This window comes from Rhinolophus ferrumequinum, chromosome 19 (assembly GCF_004115265.2).
Source record: "Rhinolophus ferrumequinum isolate MPI-CBG mRhiFer1 chromosome 19, mRhiFer1_v1.p, whole genome shotgun sequence".
NCBI classification, from domain to species: domain Eukaryota; kingdom Metazoa; phylum Chordata; class Mammalia; order Chiroptera; family Rhinolophidae; genus Rhinolophus; species Rhinolophus ferrumequinum.
The window spans coordinates 27,151,306-27,175,020 of NC_046302.1; positions in this window are offsets into that span (position 1 = coordinate 27,151,306).

The following is a 23,715-nucleotide window of genomic DNA, read 5'->3' on the forward strand; positions in this document are numbered from 1 at the left end:
TTCAAGATCCATCCATGTTGTTACAAATGGCAATATTTCATCTTTTCTTGTGGCCAAGTAATGTTTCATTGTAGATGTGTACCACATCTTCTTTATCCAACCATCTATCGAAGGATACTTTGGTTGTTTCCATGTCTTGGCCACTGTGAATAATGCTGAAAGGAACATTGGGGTACATATATTTTTGTGGATAAATGTTTTTTCCCTTAATCTAGATTTAGGTACTGAGAAAACTTGCTGACAAAAGTGGGAATGGAAGGAGTTTTGATATCACTTAATTATTTGAAGTTCTTTTAAGTTGCATGCCAAAAGAATATAATAATCTTTAATCAAAAATATTTTTAATTATTTAGCAGGTGATGACTTCATAATGACCATAATTTTGTAAAAGACAAGAATTGAAAACCCTCTGATTTGCAAAGGGACTTGTTACCCAGTCATTAAAATTATTTTATTTCTCAATATGTGGGAAGTGTACTAAAAAGACTTTATAATTTATCAGCTATTATTCTATTAATTTTTAACTTAGAGATCTCTTATTTATGCTAAAAGTACATAAAACTGGGGTAAAAAATAATCCCATAATATTGGACTTTTGTACTTTAAGAATTTACCCATCATTTCTGAACACAGATCTATATATTAATGCCAAATTTAAGTTATCTAAAAAGTCATCTCAAAGTTTTTAAAAGTTAAGATACTTGAGAATTATTATATATAAATAAATTCTAATTTTATTTAATGATATAAACGATTTTTTATAACTATGTATTTGACATAATTGAAACTGATTTGAATCTGCAAAAGAAGAACCATTGCTAATGAAAAGAAACTGGTTTCCTAGAACTTAAGATATTATATCCTAGAAAACACTTTAGAAACATTTTGTCTCATATAAGAGATGGTCTGTTTTTAAGACTACAGGTTTATATTTTTGTCAAAATTGACATAAAAACTGACCATTATTAATTATAGGGCATATAAAAGATGTGTTAAAAGATATATCAGATTAAGAGATGAATTAAATATTATGGCTAAATGCGTGATTTATGGTAGAAATCGATAACACAATCCCTTTATTTTAATCTTCAGCCTAAAAGTATGTAGGATAAATGAACACAAGCAAATGCAGACAAGTGGGAGGTTTGCGCACAAGTTAAAAATGAATATGTACTTACACTGCCTAATGTTTTGGCAAAGATTAATGAAAATGTTTCTTCTTACCTAGGTGAATAATATAAGAAAATATAAGATATTAACTTACCTATTAACCATGTGTCCCTTTTACTTAAAGATATGCTGTCATTTTACAGAAATAATCATGGAAATTTTTACCTCTTCTAGAATCATGCAAAATATGAAACTAAGATATTCTGGCCTGGGTTCCCTCCAACGGCAGAGCCTGAAACAAGGGCTTGCATGCAGGTGGCTTCTTTTGAGAAGGGGTCCCCAGGGATAGAAGTGGGAGGTCAGGAAGGAAGGAGGAAAAGCCAATCCAAGGGTATGTTGTTGAGCTGGGTCACATTGTGGACAACTGCAGCTCAATCCTGCTAAGGATCCTTCGAGGAGTCTTATAAAATATGCCCCCAAATAGTCCATTCTAGAAGTGTATGAGAGGAGTATTAATCCTCTTGCTCTCATTCTTATTGGTTAAGGGTGTCCTTATAGAATATGAACTATCTCCCTTGAAGGTTTGTGCATGTGTCAAATGCGGGTGTCTCCGTGGCCGCAGCAGAGAGGCCCTGGGGTAGACAGTGAGAGATCTGAGGTACTGCTGAGGTTACACAGGGTGTGCATTTGGTCGGCTAGAGTGCACAGGTCGGCCTGGAGGATGAGACATGGGTCACAGGAATTGTCTGATTGACATCTTGACAACAAAGGCTGTTATTACTAAGAATGGTGAAAGTACAGACAGGCTGGATTTACAGAAAATTGGTGTCTTCCAGCATGCTTTTTGTTCTGTTTTGTTTTACAAATACTAATCTAAGATACACAGATGAGGCCTGGGAATTTTGCCATGTGTTGTCACCTCCGTGGAATCAGGTGACACCCTTCCAGTTTTCACCCACGTTTGCTTCCCCACAACGCGCCGTCAGAAGTGCTGCATCCTTTGACACGAATTTGGGGGCAGATGAGGTAAGACTGTTAAAAGAAAATGGTCTTCACTTCTGCTTCCCCATCAGTAAAATGAATATGATGATCCAGGGAGGCCTCGCCTACATCCATGTTTGGAATTTCCCTGCTCTTTGGCATCCTGAAAGTTTTTTCACCACTGTTCCATTCACAGTGTGTGAGAGGTAAGACTTGGGTTCCAGGAGTGGGAGTCCTGCAGGGCAGGGTAACTGCGAAAGGGGAGGCCAGGAAAGGAGAACCAGGGTAATCCGTCCCCAGCTTCTCACGCAAGTCAGCTTTAGGGAAAAACAACAAATGGAAGTTGAGGATGTGGAAATTGATTTCCTTACAACTATCTATATCTGTGTACACCTCAAAACATCTGTCTAGGATTCTCTCACCTTAGTTGGACACCTGAGGTATGTGACATCATTACCTGTTCTGCTGTTGCTTCCTGTAACATGGATAAGCTCCTATGGCCAATACTGAGAAGGATTTACTTCACTGCCAGCAGTGAGCTTGCATGGGGACTGGGCTGGGGAGAAGTTTTCTGAAGTGTGGAGGTCATTTTCTTTACAAATCCTAAAGCTCTGGAATTGGTGAGAGAATAAAAGCAGATATCCTTGTCTTCATGCTCAACAGTACGGCATTTGAACACTTGTTCAGATTCTTTCTTGGAACTTGTTTCTCAAACAATCACAGGAGGTTATTCACCAAAGTCAATGAAACTGAAATGTTCTTTGTCAGCAGGAGAATATGACTAGATGTGCTCTCATTATAGCCACTGGAAGCGTTTCCCCTGATCCTCAAAATATATTATTACATTTTGGATGACATTAAGAGATAAGTCTTTAGTCACGGAATTCTAGTAGGAGGGAAAAATAGTAGTTTTGGCTATTTTCTTTATTATTGTTGTTAAAATGTGAATCATGCCCTTCAGTTGATGAATTCTCATTGAAGCTTCAATGAAAGGGGAAGACGAAATAACGTAAATGATAGCTATAATTAATTTTATACTAAGCTTCCTTGATGAAATTAATATTGTCAGATGGAAATGTAATTTAAGCAAAATATGCTTATATGCTCATGTAAGCTGAGATACACATTTGGACTTTAAGAAAAAAATCACTCTTGCATTTCATAGAACTGCTTATAAAATAATTTAGCTTAATTGTTTGTACAGCTTTCTAGACATTATAGCTCTTTAAAGGAAATAAGGGCACATGAGATGAAGGGACTAAAGACAAAAGGTCATTTTAAATATGCTTCTATTTGAAAAAAACTATAATATTGCAGAATACTTCTATTCCCAAATAAACTAGTTTTTAAAAATATATATCAATACAGTCTGCAGTAGTTTTGTATTTACAAAAAGGGAAAAATTCTGGCAATTTAAAACAATTTATATCCAAAGTGAAATAAATTATATTGACTTATTAAGTAAACTTCAAAACATATTGACCTAAAAGGTCAGAAAATGTTAGTGAAAAATGTACAAGTCAATATCCATTGCATGCCTGAATTCTTTGTCTTTATATGACATTTCAAGCAATTTTCGTCACTGGTCAGGAAAAAGCAAAAATTAAGAAACAGCAAGACAGCTCACTGATTTCAGATAAAAACTTCCATGTTCTCAAAAAAATACCCATAAGCATTATAAGCTGACATTGATTACTATTCTGAAAAAAAAAATCTGCAACTTGTTTTTTAATGAAACCAAACATTATATAACATAATGAAAATTCAAAATATCATTCAATCGTTAATATTTCTTCCCTAAAGAATCTACTCCTGGGAGACAGTCAATACAATACTTATTAAATTAACTAATTACAAGAGGTAAGGGCTCATACAAGGGAATATAGAAAACTTAATTGATGTTTCAGAAGAGAGGAGGGTGGTTTACTGGTAAAGTCAGCATTCTTCTCTACGCTCACATATGGGAATGCATGATAATGATCTCCCTTCCGTCAGAATAAATTGAATCTATACAGCTGTGTGAAAGATAAGGTATATTAACGAGAATGTAAAGACCTCGTAGGTGAGGTGCTCTAGTCTTTGTGATTAAATGTCTGGGCTGTAGGTCTTGCTCTACGCTGTATACCCTACGCTGTATGTCCCAAATATAGCAAAGAGTAGCGGTGTCATGGCAATGCTTGATCCTTATCTTCTTGTGGCCGTATAGGTTGGTTGTAAAAATCTCAGGTTGTGAGAGCCAGTAAAAGAAAGAAAAGAAACTAGCATTTATTTAGGGTTTAGGTGGCAAGCACTGTGTAGCTACTGTCCATGTATGGCCTCATATTGTTCTTTCAACTACCTTGAGAAACGGGTATTATTTCTGTTTTACACATGAGGAAAATAAAGCTCAGACAGATTACATAATAAAAACATAGTGGAATTTAAGATTTTTTAACTGAGGTTTTATATCATCTCGGTAATTATTTTCTGCATCTGTGATTGTAATGACCTCATCTTCCTTGTTGTTACTGATCTTTGTCTTCTAGCCTTGCTGGATCTCTAACACCTCCAATTTGTGAACATCATTCATTATTCTCCTTTTCAAATTTGCTCCTCCCTTGCATTCAGCCTCCCAAGAAAGAAATATGAACTAAACCCACTCCAACCCCCAATCTGTCTTGTCTGTTTTGTATAAACACTCTTTGAGTTTTGCTTTAGCATCTCATATTAAGTACCTTTACATCTTGGATGAAGCATCTAGGTGACAGCTTATTGTAATCTTTTCAACAAAGTAGTTTAAGTAATTCTAGTTGACATCTAACTCAGCGAGCTCTAACATAGCTAACTAGATGCCTGTTACTCAGTAGGGACATCTTTGTTGCCAAGCCTTTAAGTAGCACCCCAAGTCTTGATGTATTTAGAAAAAGACAACCCAACTTTATTAGTTACCGATACTTTTGGGTGACCTAAAGCAAACACTCACTTCCTAAAGCATTGCTTCTCAAAATGGAATTTGGCTGAAACACTCATCTAAGAATCTCCTCGTGTGCAGATTCCTGGGTTCCTGCCCCAATCCTATTATTCTTACCTAGAAAGTGCAGGAAATAGAAACCTCCCTAGGTATTTTAAACATAAAGAAATTTAATATAGGGATTTACGTGCTTACCAAATAATTGAAAGAGGTATAGAAATAAGCTATAGGCTGGGACTCTAGAACAAGATAGAACTGACCCACTAAGGGAACTACGGCCTTTGAGGCTGCCCCAGGAGATATGAGTTCAACAACTCATGTGAAAGCTAAATTCAAGAAGTTGCTGCTGTTGCCATGGTCACTGCTGTAATGGCCTTTTGACACTCAGGAGGCTGGAAAAGTGGACACCTGTAGCTGGATCAGAAAGCCAGAATCAAGAATCCACTACTGTGTCAGCTGCCTGCACAGCTGCGTGTCAACATCAGGAAGCTGGAATGTTTCTGCAGAAAAAGTGTTTCTACAACTTTGCTTGCCAAAAGAAACAAGACGGGCAGGGAAATGGCCTCTGCTTCATCTGCACTCCCAAATCTTGGGTAAGTCCTCATTCATATCTATAGCCTCATTCATGTCCAGAACTCCGTTGGCTTTTCGCTTTCCAACATCGCCAACTAGAAGGAGGCTAGAAGGGCAGTTTGGAAGGCCAACCTACAGTACCCCCACACTGTGGTTCGGTTTCAGAGGTATCTTTATACAGCTTTTCCTACATTATGAATGTAGTGTATAAATATATGTTTAAACATATTGTATTGTGACTTGTCTTATTTTTTCCCCCCGAAATATGTCTTAGGGATCTGTCTTCATCAGTATGTGTGAATGTAACCCATTATTTTTTAACAGGCAATGGCATTGTGCATTTATATTGTTTCTACTTTTGCTGAAACTAAAACTGCTGCAATGACATACTTGTACCTACAGAATGGTGCACATATGTGAGTGACTTTATAGTATAGATTCCTAGAATTTAAAAGCTATCCACATTTATTTATTCATTTACTTATTTATTCATTTTCTTTCTTTTTATTAGTTTCAGGTGCACAAAACAATGTAATAGTTAGACATTTATCATTTATATCCCTCACACAGTGACAAACCCCCTTTCCCCATCCACTAGCCCTCTGACATCGCACACAGCCATTACATTTCCACTGTCTCTATTCCTAATGTTGTACTCCGCTTCTTGTAACTATATACACATATATATATATATATATATATATACATATATATATATACATATATATATATATATACATATACATGTATACACACACACACACACACACACACATATATATATAAACTTGTAGTTGACATTCATTATTGTTCAGCTTCAGCTTCAGGTGTACACTGCAGTGATCAGGCATCTACATCTTTAAAATTTTGTTAGATATTGTCAAATTGTAAGACCAAAATTTTGTACTGAAGTATCTTCTTATGAATAGTTGAGGAGGTTCTTGCTTTGATTATCCCCTTGTTAATACTGGATATTTATATTTTTTTGTCACTCTGAAGAGTGGAAAATAATATTTCATTACCTAATCTACACTTCTGAATTATGAGTAAGGTTGTCTGTTTTTGTGTTGTATTTTTTGGATATTTGTAATTCTATGAATTGCCTGTTCATCTGCTTTACCCATTTAAAAAAATCGAGTTGTCATTTATCTATTCATTTAAGGATTTTTTTGGTATTATAAATAACATTTCTGTGTCTATTATTGGTTTCATATATTTCTCATAATCTGTTACTTATCTTGTAACTTTGTTTTATGGTATACTCTTATTTTGTACAGAAAGTTTATAATTTTACATTTTTAAATCTGTCCATCCTTCTCTTTATAGTTTTTGTATTTAAGTTGTATTGGGAGGGCCTTGCATATCCCAAGATCATTAAAATATTCTCTTCAAACTATCACTATGAGTCCCTTGTTAGCATAAACTGTCAGGTCTGGTCTGAGCGGCTTATCAAGGATAACAAGGACACTCCAATCACTGGGAAAATTCTAAGGGTTTTGAGGTTATTTCCTAGGAGCTAGGACAAAGATCAGACCCCTCTTTGATAAAGTTTATTCTACTACACAGATATTTTATAATTTAAAAATATTTTCATTTTTAACATTGTTGAAATTATATGTTTATGGCTGGAGTAGTATATAAATTCAACTTTTCCAAATGAATAGCTAATTGTCTCAAAACCACTTACATATTATAACCTTTCCCCATTATTTTGAAGTATCATCTTTATCATATGCTAAATTTTCATATATCTATATCTATATATATGACATAAATATGATATATACGCATATGACTCTGTTTCTGGGTCTCTATTCTGGTTCATTGATCTTTTTTCTATATCCACTCTAATTTCACACTGTTTTCAATTACTATAACTTTATAATACATATGTTTTTTAAATAGTAAGTTTTGGTAATTAGTACGTCAAATTCTACTTAATTGTTCTTTTCTAAAATATCTTGGTTCTTCTTGTGAATTTTCTTTTCCAGATAAACTTTATAATTTTGTCAGATATCACAAATAAACCTCAATGGGATTTTAATTGGAATTTTATTGACTTCATAAAGTCAATTGCTTTAAGGAAGTTAGCCTCATTAGAATATGGAAATTTCTCACTCAGGTTGGTGGCATGCTACTTTATTTACTCATTTCCTTTAAAACTGTCCTTTAGTAAAACATTACTTCTCGTTTATATTTCTTGCATGTTTTTAAAGATAATTTCTAGGCATGTTGTTACTTCTTGGTATATAATTGTGACTAGATGTTGTTTTTTTCTGTTCTTGTTTCTAACTATTGACTTCATATATGAAAGCTATGGATTTATGTCTTAGATCTAGCACATGATTAAACTATACTTATTCATTTGAATAATTGTTTAGTTAATCATTTTATATATTTTTAGATAGATAATCATATCTTTATAATAATACCATTGTCTCCTTATGAATAAATATTGGAATATGGGGGTGCAGCCAATGAGGAATAGAAGTATCGTTAGCAGACACCGGTGTTCAGTTTCTAATTTTAATGTGAATGCTTCTAATACTTTACTTTAAAGTAAGATGTTGGTGACATATTTCTATATTATATCCTTTGGCAGTTTTAGTAACTTGCTTCTATTTCTAGAGTATTGTGAAATTTAATCAGAGATAAGTGCTTAATTTACAAAGTGCTTTTGGATTTTAGCAAGATCACTTTATATCATATCAAGTGTAATTTGTTATTGTTAGTGATTCACATAAACATAGTTCCTAATATTAAATCATTTTCCTACAATATTATTTTTTCTATTAAATTTTTATCCTATCAAATCATATTTTAATAGTTGAATCATATATAGTACTCTTTAATACACTGCAGAACTTAATTTCTTAAAGTTTCACTTAGGATTTTCATAAGTTGTTTTGGTTAATAGGATTTTTCGTGGTATTCTCTTCACCTGGAGTTGGCATCAGAATTGTGTTGTCCTCAGGAAATGAGGTTGGAAAGCTCCCCATAGTTCTCTAGGTTTTGGAACAATTTAAGTAATATAGGGATTACAGTTTCATTTTTTTTAAATTGGTAGAAATTACTTATAAAGCCAGCTAAGACTAATGCATTCTGCAGGAATAAAAATTTAACCAACTTTTACATTTTTTCTCTGTTGATCTACTGAGCTTTATGGTTCTTTTTGAGTTGTTAGTAGTTTTTTTCTTTTTTTTTGAATGTATTTTCTATGTAAATTTTCATTTTTTTGTATATACCTGTATATTTCCCTTTGTTATTCTGAACATTTCTCTATATCTATACCTATTTAGCCTTTCTTATTCTTATTTTTATAATTTGTATTTTCTTTCTTTTTTCTTTAACATGTGAATATATTTGTAAAAGGCATATATAACTGATCTTTTCAAAGGACCAGCTTTTGTATTTTTTTGATGAAGTTTACTTTAAAAACTTTGGAGGTGAAATATATTTAAATCTATTACTGAGTCCATAAGTTGCAAAGTTGTGAGATGGAGCTAGAGGAGGAAGAGAATTCAGTTGGACAAAATATCTCCATGGCATCACGCAGGAGAGAGTAGCTTGATATGGCTTTGGATTGTCCCCTGTGGGATGAAGGTAAATGTGATTATGGCTTTAATATGGATACTCTGAACATGTTAAATATGCAGACACACCTTTTGAATTGCATATGCTAAAGCCAGGGGATGTGCCAGATACATTTGATTGACTACGTTGCTTTGGCCCCTTCTAGAGAAACTAATGTGCTCACAGCTGCTGGGTGGAGTAGCAGCTGTGAGCACATCTTTTAGCCTATAGGCTAAAAGAGAGAACATTCAGATTGATCTCTACATTAAGAAGACTCGAAGCATTTAATGCAGAAGCTTCAGTACAAATAAAGTGTCGTAATTGTTTAGAAAAAAATGTTCTGTTAATTTTTAAAAGCACTTTCAATATCTCCCTTGTTCTGAATGACAGCTAATGCAGACATTGGAGACAGAGCTGGTTTCAGAACTGCTCACCTGCTGGAAGTCCATGGACAAACCATTTAGCCACTTTGCTCCTTAATTTCTTGATTAGAACAATGGGGATGATAATCACCTTCCGGCAGGGTTGTTGCTTTTCGTCTACCAGGCACAGGAAATTCACTTTGTCACAGTTATCGCCACTCCTTATTTGTTGGCTTACTTTCTGCATGTCCAGGAACCTCTTTGTGTGTTAGGATTTGTGATCACGTGGCTAGAAGCTGTTATTTACAAGAGAAACTTTAGACTTATTTGTTGTTGAAAAGTTAAGGTGAAAGGTTAAAGGAACCAGGGAAAAATTATGCGGTGCAGTGCTAAAATTTGATTAACCTACTGTGTGTCCTTGGCAACTCACCTAACCTCTTTGGGTTTCAGTACCTTCCTATTTTAAGACCTGGGTATTGGGCAGGGTGGGGTGAAAAGTGGGAGGAATTGTTTGAGATGATTTCTTATATCACTTCCATATAATAGTTGATGATTTTCTAAGACCAGGAGCAAATTTAATTTTTCTTTGGCACGGGGGGCTCTTACACAAAAGACAATGGACAGTTCTAATACATCTCACCTGAGAATAGAATTAAAGGATGTTGACTGAACAAAACCTCACTTGATTTAGGTTAGAGATAAAGAAGACTTTTCAGTCTGTGGAAATTATTCTTTTGTGTGTCAATTAACAATGGGATAGTGTAGCAGGATAGATTCCTACCTCTCCTTGGACAGAGTAGGATCCTGAACAAGAAGGCTAAGTTTCCGGTGAGCAAGGGAGGGGGTGGGTTTGAGTGGAAAGAGGGATGAAGAGATTAATGGTCTTTCTCTATTAGCCCATGGTCCTATGTGTGACTTGCTGACTATAGTCCCAGGTTTCAAGGAGTTAATGCTCCTACAGAGTACAGCAAGCTTGATGACTTCGAGAGTTACCACAACTATCAGTGTGCTTTGTATTTGAGCCCAATAGTCCACTAAAGGAAAGTATTGATTAGCATACAAAATAGAACAGGTCTGTGGATCACAATTTCCAGTTTGTCTTTACCATCATGTTTGAAAAGATAAGTTCTTGAGGATGGTAATATTCTAAAAGGTGTTAGTCAGGGGGCTAACCAAACAAAACAGCTTCTCCTTCTAAGTTCCCAAATTGAGCAAGCAAAGCATCTGGTGGGGTGACACCACAGGAAGAAAATCCTCAGGGTGACAGGAGGATCCAGTGAGGCTGTGATCTTCAGCCATACATGCTGTGCTGCCAGCCCTTTGAGAAAGGGCCCCCATTTCTTCATTATGATGGTAGTTTTGTCAGCTATATTTAGACCATTCTGATGTTGTTTTTTTAATCTGTGTTTTATTTTTATTTTATGTTGTTTCCTACTGTCCCTACGTTCAGTTTCTCTGTATCAGCCTCATTGTCTGAGCTTCAGGTTTTTTGTCATTTGTTTGTATGTGTTTTGCATGATGGTATTTTAATAGAAAATATTTCATTACATCTAGAGACATTCTTATATTCATCCATTGTGGTTTATTATTTTGTTTGCATTTGTTCTCAACCAATCTGATTGCAACTTGGCAGTACTGTAGCCCCACTAGGGGGCCACAGTGCTGTAGTCAGAGTGGGCTGTTGGCTGCTCTCCCAGCTGAGTTCTAGAAAGTTATACTGACACACAGTTTAGAAAAGACAAAGCATGGCTGTGAGTACGTTGAGCTACAGATTCTTTTGTTCTGATACTGGAGCCAATTGCATCATCAAAAGAGAAGACTATTGGAAAAAAAACAGAACCAGGTTTGCTATTTTAAATGATGTTGGATACTCAGGAGTATTGTTTTCTTTCAGCAGCAGAGAGGAAATGTCAGCAAAAGACAGTATATCTCAGCGATGTGTGGCCTTGTGAGATGCTTGAGAAAAGTTGTTCAGGGTTTTAGGATTGGCTTGTCTTAATCTTTTCCTGCTTCTGTGCTCTTCCCATTTCAATTCATCGGATCCACTACTGACAGATTAATCTTCCAAAAAACTCTGCAGTCATCACATCATTGCCTATCTCAGGAATAATCAACAATTCCACATTATCTAGACCTAAACTTCCAGTCTTTCAGAGTAATAAGGACTCCTTTTGAAAAAAGGAACAGCTACATGACATTTTTAGAATTAATTCCCTACACTTTTAAGTGAATTTGTATTTAAGTATTTATAGTAACAGCATCTATGTACTTTAAAAAATGGTACAGGTGGGAGAAGGTATTTATTCCATTATCTTATAATGCTAGGCTCACCTCTGGACTCCTGGACCCCTTGTAATACTAACTCCAGGGTTCTGGGGACCTGGGGTCAGAAGTGTTATCCTGATGGACTGTACTCTAAGCATTGCCAGAATGTCTTATCAGGCAATATTCTCTGATTCTATTGACTTCCCTAGGGTTAGATGGCTTTCTGGGTGTGTCTGCTCTCCTGTCGTCCTATATCCTCTTGGAATATTCTCCAGCCATGTACTTCCAATCGCTCCCTTTTCATCGACACTTTTCTTGCAGCCCCCAAATATTCTCAAGTATCAAGTAATTTAAACTATCCTTCCTCATTACCAGTTAGCCAGTGCTCTATTTTCTGCCCTTCACAACCACGTTCCTCTCTGGGCCAGTAAACACTATCCACTTCAGTCTCACAACTCCTGCTTTACTTTAGTCACTCATCATTTTACACTTATTGTCTCCAATTAGACCACATTTAGATTGGTGCCTAGGTAATCATTAAACTATTCTTATAATAGATGTAACACATACAAACTGTTAATAGCAGAAGCCAGAAATGAAGAGTCTCAAGCAAACAAACAAATAAAAAAGCTTTAATGGTGATATAATTTGTAAGGGAAAAAAATGAGCTCCCTTGGTTTGTGGCTCCTCTCTACTTTCTACTTGGTATCTTTGGGTACCCTTGCCTGTGTAGGGTTAATATATCTTATTTTTATCTATGTTTTTCCAAATCACATTGTCTTCAGCCTCTGAAAATGACCATCTTGAGAAAACTGAAGCTGCTTACTATTTACTATGAAAAAACAACCTTTATATTTATCAAAGCCTATTTCCTATAATACGATTTCAACAAAAAGGTGATTATCTTTGTTTTCCTTTAAATAGTAAGCTCAACCTGTCATTGTTCCTGCCACATAGTAGGTACTCAGTATGCATTTATAAATTGTGGAATGGCAATTGATTAACGACTGTTCTTTCAGTTCCTACCTCTTTCTTCATTTGTTTATTCAACCAATGACTATTGAATGCTCGTTATGTGACAGATGTTGCACCAATAATAAACATGCTATACGTGGTTATGACCCTCAGGGATCAACATTCTGGTGGGTGAGACAGTTGAAAGATAGACAATTGTCATATGGTGAGAGGAGAGGTATGATGGAGGCTAGGCAGAGGCTACAGGAGCACTTGGGAAAGTCTCTTAACTGACATGGGGATGGGAGGAAGCTCATAGCAGATCTGGAAGAAGTGCCAGCTAAGATCACACATGAAAAAGGAGTAGGAAATGTAATTCTATTTAATTTGGAATGGCAGTCTCCAAGGCGTTATAGCTTTGTGCTTTTCTGCTTATTATTAAAAGCTTTACAGATGTTGCTAGCTGTAGGAAGATGTGGCTAGCTTAGAAATGACTTAAGATTGAGGAGGAATATTGATTCTGATACCGGTACTTTGGAAACACAAACTTATAAACTGTAATTTAAGAACTTAATTGCCAAGAATACCAAGAAAACAATTGATTTTCTTATAAACATCCTTGAAAACATTACCTTCTCTTGCCCTTATTCATGCGATTTGTGAATAACAGTCTCATTGTTTGCATTAAAAAAGTTCAGTAAGTATTTGTTGAATGAGCAAGTCCTATCTCATGTATCTCCTTAATATTTCCCAAATATGTAAATCTTGCCTCTCTTTATGTCACCCTTCTAATGTTTTCTTTAGAACCCTTCAGTGTCTCCTCCCAGGAGACACTCTCAGGGGGTCACACGTGAATGGGACATGAAGAATCTTTATGACACGGCCCCACCAGGGTTTGTCTCACTAGTCCACACTCCCCTCCAGCATACTTGCAGGCCTCCAGAGACTCCCTGCTCTGTCTTTTGCATCTACTCCCTCTGTCTATAATGCCCATTTACGTCCCTCCACCTCAGCCCTCAGAGATCTTTTACTGCACGCCATCCACCTCTTCAAGGCTGGGTTAGTTGTCCATGTGTACAACTACCTCCCATAGAACCCTGTGCAATTCCTTCAACTAGTGCCCTTAACCCATTGCATTGCAACAAGCCATTTGTTTCTCTTCTTTACTAGAGTGAAAGCTCATTACAGTAGGGACTGTTTCCTATTTATCATTGAAGCCCCGTGAATAGCAAAGTGCCTGGCAGACAGTAGAACTCCATACATATTTAATGACTGAATAATAATTGGGTAACAAATTACATTTTCATGGGACTTTATTTACATATATTATCACATTGGCTTCTCAGTATAACTCTGGTACCTAAGTATTAGTATCTCAATTGCACAGTGAGAACCGGGGCACAAATAGGTTAAGGGACTTAGACAAATTTCCATAGCTACTTTATCTATAGCTTCATTCCCCAAGAAGTTTTCATGGATGATTCAGAAAGTAGTTGCTTTTGTATGTCTGGCTGTCTTGACTGGCAACTTATAGAAGTCTTCCCCCAATTATTCTAAAAATGTCAAGCACATTATGATTCTAATTCTCTTGGGAATAATCTTGAGCTATGTCTACTGGCAAAGGTGGAAGGCTAGGACTATGGAAACCCTCTACTGAAATTAGGGCTGATCCAAGGAGGTTCGTAATTTGCAGATCTTGCCGAAAGCTGGAATACTTGGGGACTACACAGGAGGTGGGTAGCATTTATAGATGGAGAAATACACCCAGGTTCATGATGCATCAGTGGTGAGGCTGGGATTCAATTTTACACAGTCTCTCTCTTAACAAGTGCCCTGCACTGCTTTTGCTGACGTTTACTTGTGCTCAATAAATACTTGATAAATGAAAGAATAAGTAGATTTTACATGGGAATGGGAGACTTTTATGATGTCCACTTTACACTTGGGAAAACTGAGTCAGTATTGAAAGGAACGACAGCCTGCCTCTCTTGACTCCTACCTCGGTACCCTTTCCATTATGTAATGCTTACCTGTGGATCAAAAAATAGGCAAATATTTTAATTTGAAGTTTCAGGTAAGACTTTAGGCTCATCAGACAAAAGACTATCTTCTACATGAAAGCATTTTAAAGAATTATCTTCTTGTTTAATAAATAAAAAATAAAAATAATAATGAGAAAACCACCTAAAATACACAAAAAATTTCTAAGCATTTTTCCAAAGCACGAAGGAAAGGATTAATGTGGTTGACGGGTGATCAGATCTCCATAAATATAGCAGGTAGCATTACTTAGGTTGTTATATATCATGTTAATAACTTGAAAACAAGCTAAACTGCATATAAACTATTTCTTTTGTTTGTAATTTAGAAAGCCTAGAAAAGGGCTCTACGACAAAGATAGGCCATGTTCTCCATGAAAGATTCCCGGAAACTGAAAAATAAGGTCTTTTAACATTTTGTGATATAACTGTTTTTCTTGGCTTAAGCGTAGGTTTTAAAAAATGGTGCTCATTGTTTTGCTTCTAGTTCTTTTATGCATGGACAACTGTGCTGATGATGCATTCAGTTTAGGAGAATTTTCCAATTGAAAAAGTGCTCTGGAGAAGTTTAAGCGCCATGAATCACCCAAACCTCATCTAAGTCTCGTGAAGGCACAGGCTGTGAAAGGCAGTCACAGAGAGAAGACATATTGTAGTTGTGCTGCCTGATTCAACTAAATAGAAAAATACTTTGTAAGGACATGAGAATTTCAGGCATCTTACAGAGTGGTAAGGATAAATGTCACGTTCTGTCACGAAGGCAAAAATGAGTGACCTGCCACTCACCCTCCCTCCTCTTCTTTTTCCCCACAGGAGGGGCAGACGTGGAATCCCAGTCTGATTCCCACATAAAATGCAGACCTAAAGTGGCTTGGTTACACATAGGAAAGCACTACAAAGCACTGCAATGGGATATTTTCCCCCTAATTATTTCCTAATTACTTTTGGACATACAAAGTGGTTTTGATCCGGTGAAGAAGTCAACACATTTTTCCAGTATGAAGGAAGTAGATTGTTTATAATAATGATAATTATAGCCGCCGCAGCAGAAACAGCAGCTGTTCAGAAGGATCACTTGTCTCCATCCTCATCTGCCCAGGTAAGACCAAGAGCATAGAGGGCGAGAGCGTTCCCGTTGGCCTGTCCTTTAAACCAGTATTTCATGCTGAATAGAGTATATAGTTTACTACTTCTCAGTTATTAAAACATAGTAAAAATGCTTGATGCCTGGGTCTTCTTCTCCCCAACTTTACTAGAGCCTAATATTGCCTTAAATATGTTCACTTTGAGGGCTTTGAAGCCCTTGCCTTCTCACGCCTTTGAGTCCTAGCTCCATCGGATGGGCACTTTCAGCCCAGGAAAATATCTCAATGGTGTGGGTGAGCTGAAGGCCTCTTGAGTTTGCAACTCTCAATGAAGAATTATATAGTGAGCTTTAGTTGTCCATCCGACTTTCTCTGTATCCACTCTGTTCCCAGCTTAAAGAAGGAAAATGTGGACAATGTGGTCTGTTACACATGTGACCTGAGGGCAGATTTGCAATTTTTCATTTTTACATTTTCCTTTGCCACATCAGCCCCCCTGTCCCAGTAAGCAAAAAAGTGTCCTGAGCCTTCCCCAGAATTTGGAAGGTATTGCTCTGAAGGGGTGTGTGTGTGTGTGGACAGGGCTATTCTGAGCAACATGGGGGCAGGCTGAACTCTTGGCTTTTGAAATCTGGACATCCAATCTAGCCTTCTCTCTTTAGGGCCACATTGTTTTGGGGCTGGGCAACCAAGGGAGCAGCTAATGAGTGGAGACTGTCAGACTTTGCCTTCCTCAATGTGACAAACACTAGCTCATTTCTTTATTTTGTTTATTGCACAAGGGCTCTGCTGTTTGCCATTAACAGCTATTTTCTTATTATCATCTCTTAATTCATAGCAAGTAATTTGATTGTTTCTAAAGGACAAATAAAAAATGGCATTACTTTTAAAGGTTAAAGTAGGGAGTGCAAGTTCAAATGCAAGTTCGACTGGCTGTAGGCAATCATTGGTCAGGTAAAGGTGACCTCGAATCTACTTAGGTACCTTGGCTCCCTAAGCCTACTTAGGTATCCCATTAGAATAATTCTAAAGCCTACAGAGATATCTAAACATGAATCCATAAACCCCTGGTTAAGTAGTAATTACAGGTTGTGGTTACAGGCAATAAGAATGATGTTGAGACTCCCTAAATTGTCGGCTGAGTCTCTTGATCCTTCCATTTTTGGGATGCATTTTCAGCCCTAAATGGTGGTGTGGCTGCCTCCATAGTGATGTGCAGATATACTCCAGACTGTAAGCTTGATTTTTCTTTGTCAACAAAACAAATCACTACTCTTTCCAGATAGCGCTACCAGTATGCCCCGACTGAAATGATTTCAGTGGTGATGGTTTGATTACACAGCACTGATATCACTCAGTGTATGTATGCCAACTTTGTTTTCCCAGATAAACAAAACTTCCTCTACTTTTCCATTCCCACTGTCTACATGGGGAATACAGCCTGCCCTTAATAGATGCTGGTTGAACAATGGAATGCTTCTCAATTGCTGTATGTGCAACCAAGACACACACACTTCCCTTTGAGGGCTTGGTTTTTTAACAGGAAGCCAGAATATCATCTTGTTTAACCCTTGCTGCGAATGTGCGTTTTGGGTTGCTCAAATTTTTCGCCACTCAGCATGTGTCGGCAGATGACCCTGAAAATGTTGGGGATACCAATACATTTTAGGTGAGTAGGTGAATTTGCGAATATGAACCCACAATTCATTAGGATTGGCTGTATCTCTAGAGGGAAGAGTTAGGACTGACTGGTGGAAATTACAGGAGAGCAGTTTTCAGATCACTTCCAGAAAAGGGTTTTCTGATAATTATAATTATCCAGTAAGAGAACAAACTTGCCAGCGAGTGCCTGTTATTGCACAGGTTCTAGTACAAGGGGCATGATTTAGACTGACTTGGGAAAAGAATATAGGTCTTGAGAGGAGGACATGGGCTATCAGATGAACGATGACTGAAGAAAGAAGAGAAAAAACCCAAGTACAGTTATCATTGTTATTGATCATTCCCTAAAATGAATCTCCATTCTTTCATACCTCAAGTGGGATTTCAATCAGGCCAATACCCAGTGCTTAAAGAAAAAGAAAAAGCTGTGCCCTTTTAAATGGGAATGTGTGCCTAAGTGTCCTTTATTCTTTATTTTCACAAACCGTCAGATGTTAGAAGCCACAAGCAACACTTAGTAGCACAAGCCACAGAACAGTGATGAGGAACATGCTAAGAGATAAGGAAAGGTCACTGAAGTGGAAGAACAAGTCCTTCAGAAAGTCATCAAAACATAAGAGACAGAAAAATGTCTGGGAAGAAGTCACTTTCAGAAATACCTCACCAAAGCAGGAAGAGAGGGGCATCTCCATGAAGGATTGAAATATCTAGAGATCTACATTAATAAGAATCTGTGTCCCTTTGCTTACAGATGAAAAACAAAATGACACGCCCTCCCGCAAATTAAATTGATTATTTGATAATCGGGAACTTTAAGGGCATGAAGAAGAAATGGATGCTCAGGGTTAAAATGTATTTTCAGAGGCTGGGTTCGGGAGGAGAGGCCATAACCACCTTGAAATATCTCCTCCCCTCCAGTTCTTGCTAAGAGGCAGGGAAATTCCAGGAACTTTCAACTAAGAACCGAGAATTTTTTTTTTTTTAAGCAGAACCAAATAAAGTAGCAATAAATTCCCTCGTTTCTGCTCCAGTCTGGCTTTCCTCCTGCGTTGGATGGCGGAGGTGCTCCTGTGGGGCTCATTCCCATTCATTTTTCTGGGATCGCACAGATTTTGGACGAGTGGAGACTTGGCCCATGTCCACTCATGGGGCTTGACTGGTTTCTGATTTCTCCCCGTCTCTTTCCACTCCCATCTCTGGGCAGTCAGCCTGCAGCCATGCTGATTCTGTGAGGTTGAGGGTTTTTTCCTTTTGTTTCTTTGTTTCTTTCTTTTTTCTTTTTAACAAATTCCACAAATGGAGAGCCTTTCCTGGGTTCCCCGAAGGTTAGTCCACAATACTATTATCACAAAATTGACAATACCTCTATGTATTCTAATAGGCAGTCCATCTTCTAATGTCCCCAATTTTCACCCAAATATCTTTTATAGCTTTTTACAAATATGCTCATCTGATTTTTTTTTACAAAGGTGCAAAAGCAATTTCATGGTGCTGCTGCAATTGCACAGCTGTAGGTGAAAAAAATGAACCTTGACCTAAATCTTACACCTTCTACAAAAATTAACTTACAGTGCATAAAAGACACATGTAAAACACAAAACTATAAAACTTTTAGAAAACTCATACTAGTCTTCAGCACCTTTAAGAAAAGAGTTGTTAGGCTTGACACAAAAAGCAGAATCCCAAAAAAGAAAAATTGGTAATTTGGACTTCATCAAAACTAAAACCTTTTGCTCTGCAAAAGACCCTATCAAGAGAATGAAAACGCAAGATACAGATTGAGAGATAATATTTGCAATCTACATTTCTGACAAAGAACTAGTATCTGGACTATCTAAAGAACTCTCAAAAATCAACAGTTAAGTAAAAAATTATTTTAAAAAACCCAATACAATAAAATGGGGAAAATACATGCAGACACATTTCACTGAAGAGGATATACAGATGGCAAGTAAGCACATGAAAAGATACTCAACGTCATTAGCCATTAAGGACATGCAAGTTAAAAGCACAACGAGAGCTCACTACTCATCTGTCAGAATGGATAGAATAAAAATAGTGACAACACCAAGTGCTGTCAAGGGTGTGAAGAAACTGGATCACATACATTATTGGTGGGAACATACAATGATATAGCCTCTCTGGAAAAAAGGTTAACAGTTTCTTAAAAAAACACTGAACAATGACCTAGCAATTGCACTCCTGGGTGTTTATCCCAAGAAATGAAAACTTATATCCACACCAAAACCTACAGAAACTGTTTATAGTGGCTTTATTCATAATAGCCTCAAACTGGAAACAATCCAGGTGTCCTTCAATGGGTGAATGTTTAAACACACTTTGGCACATCCATGCCAAAGAATACAACTCGGCAAAAGGAAAAAAAAGAAGGTACATATAGCACCTAGTATAAGTCTTCAAAGAATTGTGCTAAGTGGAAAAAGCCCATTCCAAAAGGTTACATAGTTAGTGTATACATCTGTTTATATAAATTTTTTAGTTTCAGGTGCACAAAACAATGTAATAGTTAGACATTTATCATTTATACCCCTCTCAAAGTGATAACCCCTCCCCCCCCAATCTGCTACCCCTCTGACATCACATACAATCGTTACATTTCCACTCTCTCTACTCCTAATGCTGTACTCCACTTCTTGTGACTATATATATATATAGTCATCAGGTGTACAGTGCAGTGATCAGGCATCTACACCGTCCCTGAAGTGGTCTCCCTAAGAAGAAAACTGTCCATCGGATACCCTATAAAATCTTTACAACATTATTGATTATATTCCCCAAGCTGACTTTCGTATCCCCGTGGCAATCTTGTGGTTACCGACTGTGCTTTCTACTCCCCTCACCTTCTCCCTCATCCCCACCCCACCTCCCATCTAGCAACCCTCAGTTTTTCCTCTATATCTGAGACTGTTTCTGATTAGTTCGTTCATTTATTCTTTTCTTTAGATTTCACATACAAGTGAGATCATATGGTATTTGTCTTTCTCTGCCTGACTTATTTCACTTAGCATAATGTTCTCTAGGTCCATCCATATTGTTGCAAATGGTAAGATTTCATTCTTCTTTATGGCTGCATAATACTCAATTGTATAAATGTACCACAGTTTCTTAATCCAGTCATCTACCGATGGGCATTTCGGTTGTTTCCATGTCTTGCCTATTGTGTACAGTGCTGCAATAAACATAGGGGTGCATAAATTTTTTTGAATTAGAGTTTTGAATTTCTCCAGATAGATACCTAGGAGTGGAATTGCTGGGTCATAAGGTAATTAGTTCCATTTTCAGTTTTTTGAGATACCTCCATACTGATTTCCATAAATTCTTGAAATGACAAAATTATAGAAATGGAGAACAGATCAGGGGTTGCCAGTGGTTAAGAAAGGGGTGGAGGTGGGGAATGGGGGCAAGAGGAGAGGACAGGAAGGAAGTGGGTGTGGCCATGAGGGATCCTGGAAGTGATGTAAATATTCTGTGTCTCTACTGTCTCAGTGTTGGTGTTCTGGCTATGATGATGTACTGTAGTTTTGCAAGGTAGTACCATTGGGGAAAGAGGGTAAAAGGTACATGGGATCTGTTATTTCTTACCACAGCATGTGAAGGTACATCATCTCAATATAAAAAGTTTAATTAAACATTTGTATTCACAGGTCTCACTCCTAAAGATTCTAATTAAGTGAGTCCATTAAGGGACCTAGGAATCTGCATTTCTAATAATACCACATGTGATACTGATGTAGGAAGAGTATGGCGCTCACTCTGGGAAACACTATTTAATGCCATTTCAATGGAAATAATTAAGAAATGTCCTTCTGATATTTCTAATTCAAATTTAATACCACAGTATCATTTAAAACCATATTTTACTTTATACAGAGGGTGCCAAAAACATGTATCCACATTTTAAGAAAGGAAAAAACTGTACTAAAATTACACTGATGGTAACCACTTTGAATACCTCTTGTAATTGCCGAAGTCAAACTTGACTTGTATTCATCTTTTGTTATGGGTATATATTGAGTATTACAATTTTAATATAGTGTTTTTCTTTCTTAAAATGTGTATACATGTCTTTGGCATGCTCTGTATTTAGATCTTTTTCCACTTACAGTGAAAATCTGTATACCTGATAATACTAATGGATTTCCTTATTTGTATTATCTTATAAAACAATTAGAAAATTATAATACCAATATTACTCTCACAATAATTCCACTCAGTAAAGCATAAGGTTACTTTGCAATTCTTTGTCTTTAGAATATGTCCTACAAAAATTTATGGTCAGAATACTATGTTCAAAAGTTACTTGAGTTGATTCTTTTCTCTGCGAGGTTATTTTGTTATTTAAAATCAATTTGATATACATTTAGTTTCCTTTGTTTTTGTTTGTATTCTAATTTACCGTGTACTTTTTTATCCTTTTTGATTTAATTTTAGCTTTGAATATGTGAACTATTTACATAATTAATCTCAAAAATAACATAAAAAGGTATAGTTAGTAAAAAACCTCACTTCCTGAAATCTCCTGTCCGCCACTCTCATTACAGGTCATCACATTTATTAGTTTCTGGTTTATAATTCTGTATTTCTTTTTAGCAAAAAACCAATTTTATATATCCTTATTTTCTCTTCATTACACAAAAGATAAACTATATACTTTTTTGCATGTTGCTTTTTAAACTTAAAACTATATCTTGAAAAATCACACCATATCAGCTTATAGAAAAGATATTCATAATAAATAGTTGATTAAAATCTGATTGAATAGTATCACTCAGGAACTTATGCAAAAATAAAATTACAGAAGGATGAAATCCAAACATTTTGCATCGGAAGTCTGAGGTTTATTTTTTTATTCTCTATTCCATAAAAAATTTAAGGCAACTAGCATGATGGTATAAAGTTTTAGGGGAAAGGTAGTGCCCCTAAGCTTTGGGGTATTCTTTGCTGGTGAAAGCTTTCATTTGAAAGCAAATGAATTTTACAAAGTTTGGGTTTTTTCCATCAAAATGTTCAGGCAAATTCTTCAAAATAATTTGTAGCCTACTCTGGATAGTTTTTGGTTTCTGTTTAACTTGCATCTTTGGGCGTATCTATTCCTGAGCAGTGAAATCTTTCCTCTCGTCATGAACTCCAGGCCAATCTCAAAACTCTTTTCATGGCTGGCTTGCCTACTCTGGGGACTCTGCAGGCAAAATTGCTTCACAAGAGCCTCTTCAAATAGCAGATCTCCTGGGAAAACTTGCTACCACTCACAGTTGGGGTGGTTAGAAAAGTAGTGGTAAAACTTGTATAAAATCAGTTTGGGATGCGCTTGCTTTGCTCCAGCTTCCAAAGCAAAAGAACCAGATCTTACCAGTTGAGTGAAAAATCTGTATCAGTTAACAGAAATGATCACAGTTGCTTTTTAAAAATGCTTGTGCAGAGCAAGGAAAGGCATCAAAAGGCTTATCATTTCCTTGTCAATTATATTTAGAGAGATAAACATAAAGAATTTAAAAACACTGAGAATCAGGGATGATTCTCTATCTTAAATATCACTAGGTCAACCAAAGGACCTTGTTATTCATGTACCATATAGTCCAAATGCAATGCTGAAAATCTGTGAGCAGATGCTCATAAACAAATACACACAGCAGTTTAACAATTACAATGAAGCACAATCTTGCCAGTAGATACTGTATATTGGTGATCAATACAAACTTCTATTTATTTTGTGTTTTCTTCTCTAGGATTTTACACTTTGGTCCTTTCTTACACTAGTATGTTCTGGCTTCTCATACATTTTGGACCTAAAATCCATACTACCAGGTTTACGTTGTGCAAATTTGTCCAAATTGCAGTCAGACTAAAGATATTTATTTGATAGGTATTTAAGTTAACCTGTAAAGCAGTGGTGTGTGTGTGTGTGTGTGTGTGTGTGTGTGTGTGTGTGTGTGTGTTTAGCCAAGGGCAGATGGCTAATAATAATAATAATAATAATAATAATACATTTATTACACTCTGCATTAAGTGCTTTACATTCATCTCATTTAATCTCAAGTTTATCTTCAGATAAGTACATAGGCTTAGAGAGGTGAAATAAATTGTCCAAGACGTTGGACATGTATTGACAGAGCTCATAAGAGGCTGTGTTAAGATTCCAA